Consider the following 7,514-nt stretch of genomic DNA (forward strand, 5'->3'; position numbering starts at 1 on the left):
AATCATTATAATGAAACAATGGTGTAAAGTAGATGTTCCCCCATGTAAACCATCACTCAGTTTACAATAAAAAAGTTAATAATAATAATAAAATGGATTTTTTCCATGAATTTTTTAAAGTTCCCTCATATTTTCTGTCTCCATATTTTCTGTGCATTTAATAGCAATGAACTAACTATAATGTAATTGTTTTTGTTTTTAAGTTTAACCAAGAGTCTCTGAAGAACTGTTCAGATGACAATGATTCCATTATAAATTTCTCACTATGTTGTTCTCAGCAGTTGGTGCCCCAGCAAGTTCTGCTGGAGCACTTGGTGGTATCACTTCAGGATTTAGATTAAAATTCCCTGGAGCTAATGGAGCAGCTTCTACTGCATCTAGTAAGAGTTTGGAATTATTGTGTTGTGTGTGAAAAATGTAAGGAGCCCTGGTGGCACAATGGGTTAAGGGTTGGGATATTAACTGCAAGGTCAGTGGTTCAAACCCACCAGATGCTCCAGGTGAGAAAAATAATGTTGCCTGCTTTCATAAAGATTTGCAGTCTCTGAAATGTTATGGAGTGGTTCCACTGTGTCTTACAGGGTTGCTCAAAGACAGCGAATTTTTTTTTTTTTTTTTTTGATGTGACATGTACTGCATACTAAACAGCAAATAGATATTAGTTTCATAACTTCTAAGATTGTCTAAGTGGTTTTGCCCATTTTATCAGAGTATCTGAAAGGTACACAGGGAAGTCTTAGAGCTGCTGCTAAGTTAGGATTTCACCTTTGCTCACTGACACCACTCACCTCCCCAACGTGCACTCCTCATTCCTTCATTTTCCAAAACCAGTATGGCAACTCTCAAGGAACAGCTGATTCAGACTCTTCTCAAGGAAGTACAGACCACTCCAGAATAAGATTACAGTTGTTGGGATTGGTGCTGTTGGCATGGCTGGTGCCATCAGCATCGTAATGAAGGACTTGACAGATGAGCTTGCTCTTTTGATGTTATGGAAGACAAATTGAACGGAAAGATGATGGATCTTCAACATGGCAGACTTTTCCTTCGAACACCAAAAATGTCTCTGACAAAGACTATAATGTTAACTGCAAATTCTAAGCTGGTTATTATCACAGCTGGGGCACGTCAGCAGGAAGGAAAAAGCTGTCTTAATTTGGTCCTGCGTAACGTGAACATCTTTAAATTCATCATTCCTAATGTTGTGACATACAGCCCAAACTGAAAGTTGCTTGTTGTTTCCAATCAAGTGGATACCTTTTCTTATGTGGCTTGGAAGATAAGTGACTTTCCCAAAAACCGTGTTATTGGAAGTAGCTGCAATCTGGATTCAGCGTGGTTCCACTTCCTGGGAGTTCACCCATTAAGCTGTTATGGGTGGGTCCTTGGTGAGCATGGAGACTCTAGTGTGCCTATGTGGAGTGGAGTAGAATGAATGTTACTGGTGTCTCCCTGAAAAATCTGCACCCTGATTTAGGCACTGATGCAGATAAGGAACAATGGAAAGTGTATCACAAACAGGTGGTCGACAGTGTTTATGAGGCAGTCAAACTGAAAGACTATACCTCCTGGGCCATTGGACTCTCTGTGGCAGACTTGTCAGAGAGTATAAAGAAGAATCCTAGGTGGGTACATCCAGTTTTCAGCTTGATTAAGGGACTCTATGAGATTAAAGATTCCATCTTCTTTGGTGTTCCTTGCATCTTGGGACAGAATGGAATCTCAGAGGACTCCTAAGGAAGAGGCCCATTTGAAGAAGAATGCAGATACACTGTGGGTCATCCAAAAAGAGATGTAGTTTTAAAGTCTATTATTGTACCACTTCACTGTCTGCAAAAGGATTTTAGTGGAGATTGTGCATGCTGTCCTTTTTATCTGATCTGTGATTAAAGCAGTAAAATTAAGACCAAGGAAGAACATTAGTTTCCTAAAGTCAGACATAGGAATGGTCCATAAAACCTTATCATTCTCTTCTGATGTTGGATAATGCTTACCTTGCGTAGTTCTAAGCTGGTTAGTATAAAATACTCCCACTGCTTCGGAGACACCACTGCCAGTATTGCACATGCTGCACTGCCCTTCAAACCAGAAGAATGTGTTTACTGTGTGTTATGTAAATTCTGGTTCTTTCATTCAACATGCCTAGCTTAGTGTATTGTTCCAGTCACATCCTGGGTCCCAATAGGTACATTCAATATAGCATGCCTTGTCCTAAAAGATCTTATTTTGTATACTACATTCATCAGGAGTCCTGGTATGGTGCTGTGGGATAAATCACTGGACCGCAAGGCCAGTTTGAGCCACAGGTTCATCAGTTCAAACTCATTAGCCGCTCCTTAGAAAACCGATACAGGGTTGCTATGAGTCGGAACTGACTCGACAGCACTTAACAACAACATATTTATCAGAGTACCATACATTGCTATGTAATGTAAAAACAAAAACAGCGTAACAATCTGTCATACCAACTAAAACACCAAATAAATAATGAACAGTGGCCAAAAAAGTACACTAGAGTCCTTGTGTGATGCTGGAGGATAAACGCTGGACTGCTAACTTCAAGGTCATCAGTTCATACCAACCAACCACTAGTTGGAACCAACTCGAAGACTCATAGCAACAACAACAAAAGGTACACAAACATACATGATTGCCGAAGAGTAAGAATAACACAGATAATATTGATATAACTTTCTTTGGATTACTTCAGTCAGAACTGTCAAATTCCTGTCCTTTTTTAAACTTTGGATTTTTATTTTAATCCTAGTATTTAAACTGACATAATATGTTATAGGCATTCCCCAATTTATGACATATATAAGTTATAATGAACTGCACTTACAATCATCCATTTTTGTTTTCGTTTTTGTACGTCTTAGAATATATACTGCATACAGTGTTGCAGTGTGTAACTTGTCAGTATTTTTATTCTCAGAGATTCACTCACAGATGTTCAATTTTATGATTTACTGTTTAAAACACTGCTGTATAGATTTTGTTTTCTAAACTAAATCAGGGACTTCGGTTGCTTGAAAACTGAACACAAATATTGATCACTTTGCTAAAGTAAATAGGCAGATTTGGGAAGCAGTGAGATGTTACCACAAAATATATGGAGAAAAAAAGAAAAGGACAATATAGAACACTCTCACTACTTTTCTAAGTAGAAATTCCATCTCCATCCCCAGGGACGATCCAGATGATCTAGAAACTTCCACAAATGAAGTTATCACCCAAACTGACAAAGTGTCAACATCATCCAACTCTTAATCATTGGAATAAATTTTTATGATTTGTAAATTTTTATGTATGTAAGTATGTATGAATTAGAATGGAGTCCTGATCTGCTGCTGTAGGGTAAGCACTGGACTACTAACCATAAGATATGTGGTTCAAACCCACCAGCTGCTCCTCGGAAACCCTATATGGGGTCACCGTGAGCCTGAATCAACTCGATGGCAAAACAACAGCAATGTATTAAAACCTATCTGTAAATTCATATGTAGTGGTATCTAACTGACAAAGACAAAAACAGTTTGTATTTATAAAACTGACCCTTTTGTAAAGCAGTCTTCATAATATCTCTCCACCTATTTTAAATTTATTGTTCTGCCTTTTTTTAAATTTATTTAAGGTTTTTATTGTGGATTGAGTGAAAGTTTACAGGGCATATCATCAGTTTTACATTCAACAAATCATATAACTTGTTTCATTACATTGATTATAATCCCCTCCATATACCATCAGTTAACAGTATTTCTCTCTATCTACTTTAGCTTTTTAAAAAACAAACAAAAAAACCACTCAGGCATATATAATAATTTACATCTCCAAAGGGCATATTCTGCACATCTGCTCCTGGCCACCAGTTCTTAGTCCTTCTCTTCTTAGTTGATGAATCTAGAGTCCTCAGCCGCTCCCCCTCTCCATGCCCCCATCTCTGCCCCCATCTCTGGCACTGCTGCTTCTCTGGATAAGGTCCCACATTCTGCTTGTGCGTTCCTCTTTTGATGGTCCTAGGGTCTTCTGTTTCTGGACTGTAAGATTAACCACTCCCCATTTTTTGTTACAAAACTTCTACCTTTACAATTGTGGCAGTCGTGATTAGTCAAGATAACAGTTATTATTCACTATTGAATCTTACGAATCTTATCCCCATCTCTTTAGCTAGACAAGATGACAGCTATTCAGTGGGGACTCTTTGTTTCCCCCCATACTCTTAAACTAAACTCCCTCTTGAAACCTTGTAAGCCAGTCACTTCATGCCTTTATTGCCCCCACATTTTAGGTAGCCAATGTCTAAGTTTCCGGTCCCTATCTACCCTGTGTACAGAGCAGATAGCACTGGTACTTGATTTGAAGACTCTTTCCCTCTGTTGGTATTTAGAGTAACTACTGCTCTGAGTATAGGTCAGGTTCATCATGAAGATGTTTCTTCTGTCACTAGCTGTTCCAGTCTGCTTGTCCTTTCTAGTGGGAATGTCTCACCTCACAAGGTTGTGGATGGGGACTCAGGATTCCACCTAAGGTTCTATACTCTGTGAAGGCTTTGTACAAGGCCTATTTCACTGGGCAAGTTGTAAACCCCTTTTAGGTATTCCAATCAGTTATAGGCTGAAGGCAGGCTTACAAGTTTTCTCTAATCATGTTTCCCAACATGCCTTTCTATCCCACGCAAGTGTCTATTTTACAATAGTAGGCAAGGGAAACTAATATTCACAAGGCAGTCAAGGTTTTAGTATTATTTACCCTCTTCAAGCTATACCAAATCCCTGTATCCCAGAGTCCTGTTGTTCCAAGGTTGAGTATGCATCACTATTTACCTCTGTCCCACTAGGCCATCTTTTATCACGCTTTCCACCTACTGCCTTATATACTTATCCCGTCCCCCAACAATTCTTGCAGAGTCTTTCTAGTGTTTGTATCTGCAAATTTTCAGACATTCGGCCTAACTCTCTGCCTGAGGTAAAATCAGAAAGTCATGAAAGGATGTTACTTTTTACGACCTTCATCTTTTTTTTTTTTTTTAATGCTTTATTATGAATTATGTGATAGTTCACATGGGAGGACATCAGCTTCACATTGATCCCGTCGCACATTGTTTCCTTGCCATGGTCACAATCCCCTCCATGCATCATCGACCAACCAAAGGGACACCCTTGTCGTCCTCACACCACCCCTCTCCTTCTCTAGGTCCAAAGTCTCCAGTCACTCCATCTCCCCATGTCATCATCTCTGCCTCCATCCCTGGCATCACTGCTTCTCTGGGTAGGGTTCCATTCTCTGCTCTTCTCATTCAGTGGTCCCAGGGACCTCCATTCCTAGACTGTAAGGTTAATCACTCCTCTCCCTTTGCCCCAAAATGTCTACCGTTACATTTCCAACCCTTACAATTAGTCCTGATAACAATTATTCACTATTGTATTGCAAGGGGCCTATCTGCATCTCCTTTTATCAGCCCTGACTAGGCAGAACGGGTACCACTCAGTGGAGAGTCCACCTTGCTCCACGCCCTCTGGATCTAGGTTCCCTCTTGAAAGCTTGTAAGCCAGTCACTTCTTGCCTCTGTAGCCCCTCCATTCTGGGTAGCCAATGTCCAAGTTGCCCATCCTTGTCCTCTCTATGTTCGGAGGAGGTTGGAATGATCCTCACTGTGAAGATTTGTTCACTCTTCTGAGCTATTGCTTCCATAGGTGTGTGTCAAGTTCATCAAATTGTGTCAGATTCTTCTTTTTTTTTCCCCTCTTCTTTCTTCTTCTGTTTGAGCTCTGATCCTCCAGCCATTGAAGCCAGGTCAAGTGGGTATTATCTGCAAGTGTGGGTGTACTTATGCATGTACCCTCTCTTCTTATCAGCTGGATGCTTCACTCTTCACTCTAGTCCTCTGTGGCCATGTCGCTGACTCTGGGTCCAAGAGTCCCCTGGACTTGGCACACTGCTGGCCAACCAGGTCTCCATCTGGGTTCACAGGAGTCTATTGAGCGTTGTAGGGCTTAGTTCATAGCTTCATTGCTGTTTTCTCCTCACTTACCCTTGTCGGTGATGAAAGTGGTCACCAATCAGAGCATGCATTCCCATTGAGCCTTAGTCTTTGAAGGGGGCTTGCCTTGAGGGGGACCCAACCACCTGCCTTGGTGTCTCCTGGGCGAGCCACTTGTTTGCTCTTGTAGTAATCAGTTGGCCTGCCTATATTGTTTTGTATTTTTCCTGTCAGTCTTTCTTTCAGGATGTATCTTCTGTTCTTCTGGCCACTCTAGGCTAGTCTACTTGTCCTTTCAAGTAGACCTTTCCCCTCAGAAGATTCTGGATGCTGTTCAGAATTCCACCTATGGTCTTGCATAATGCAGGGGCTCCGTAGGAAGCCTCCTTCACTAGGCACGTTGTATCCCCCTTCTAGGTATTCCAATCAGTTATAGGCAGAAGACGGACTTACAAGCTTTCTATGGTGGTATTTCTGGATCTTTTATCTCTCCCCCTCCAGTGTCTATTTTATAGCGGTATGCCAGGTAAACCAAGATTCAGCAGACAGCCAAGTATCTTAACATTATTTCCCCCCTTTTCCCCATTCAAACCATGTTTCAATCTCTGTATCCCAGAGCCCTGTTGTTCCATGGTTTTGCATACCTCATTATTTGCCTCTTTCCCAGTCCAGTTTCACATTCATTCTATCATGTTTCATTTCAATGCGGTGATTAAAATCCCCTCCTTGCCTATCAAATAACCAAAGGATACACCCCACAGGGCTGCCCTTCCCCCACGGCTGTCAGCAACAGCTCCTCTCCCACCCTGAGTCCCATGTCCCCAGCCACTCCATCTGTCCATGCCATCATAAGTCCCCCCACCATTTTGGGTCTGGGCAGTTTCCTGCCCCTGCCCCCCAAGGTATTCTAGTTAGTTATATGTTGGATCCGGGCCCACATGTTGTCTGTTGTGATGCTTCTGGCTGTTCCCCCCTCCCTCACGTGTCTATTTCACAATGGTAGGCAAGGGAGAACAAGATTCAAAGACGGCCAAACATCCTAGCATTATTCCCCTCTTTTCCCCTTTCAAGCCATGCCTCAATCCCTGTCTCCTGAAGCCGTGTTACTCCAGGGTTGTGCATACCTCATCACTTAGCTCTGTCTCACCTAGCCCATGTGAACCTGCCCAACCATTCTCCCTTCCACCTTGTTCTTCTTTTTCTCCTCCTCCTTCTTGTGTATTGCCAACCTCCCCCACACCCCCTGCTCCCAGGCTCTCCTGTATCTATTCCCTACCCTGTGCCCTTTCTTCGCCTCCATCTCCACCTCTTTTCCCATACTTGCCAATGATTAGCACTTATATTTTTAGGTTTGTTGTTTTTTTTTTTCTCCCCCCTCCCTTTTGGGTGGGTTCTTTTTCTTAGTCTTTTACAATAATGGCCTTATACAGTATTTCTCCTTTTGTGACTAACTAATTTCACTCAGGATAATGTCCTCAAGGTTCATCCATGTTATTCAATGGCTTGCAGCTTCCTTGTTGTTCTTCAAGGTAGC

General features: G+C 41.7%; 1 pseudogene; it reads left to right on the plus strand.

The window, feature by feature from the left end:
- Positions 1-832: 832 nt before the first annotated feature.
- LOC102829110 lies at positions 833-1,798 on the plus strand (annotated as a pseudogene).
- Positions 1,799-7,514: the final 5,716 nt, after the last annotated feature.

Source organism: Chrysochloris asiatica, unplaced genomic scaffold, assembly GCF_000296735.1.
Source record: "Chrysochloris asiatica unplaced genomic scaffold, ChrAsi1.0 scaffold00159, whole genome shotgun sequence".
NCBI classification, from domain to species: Eukaryota; Metazoa; Chordata; class Mammalia; order Afrosoricida; family Chrysochloridae; genus Chrysochloris; species Chrysochloris asiatica.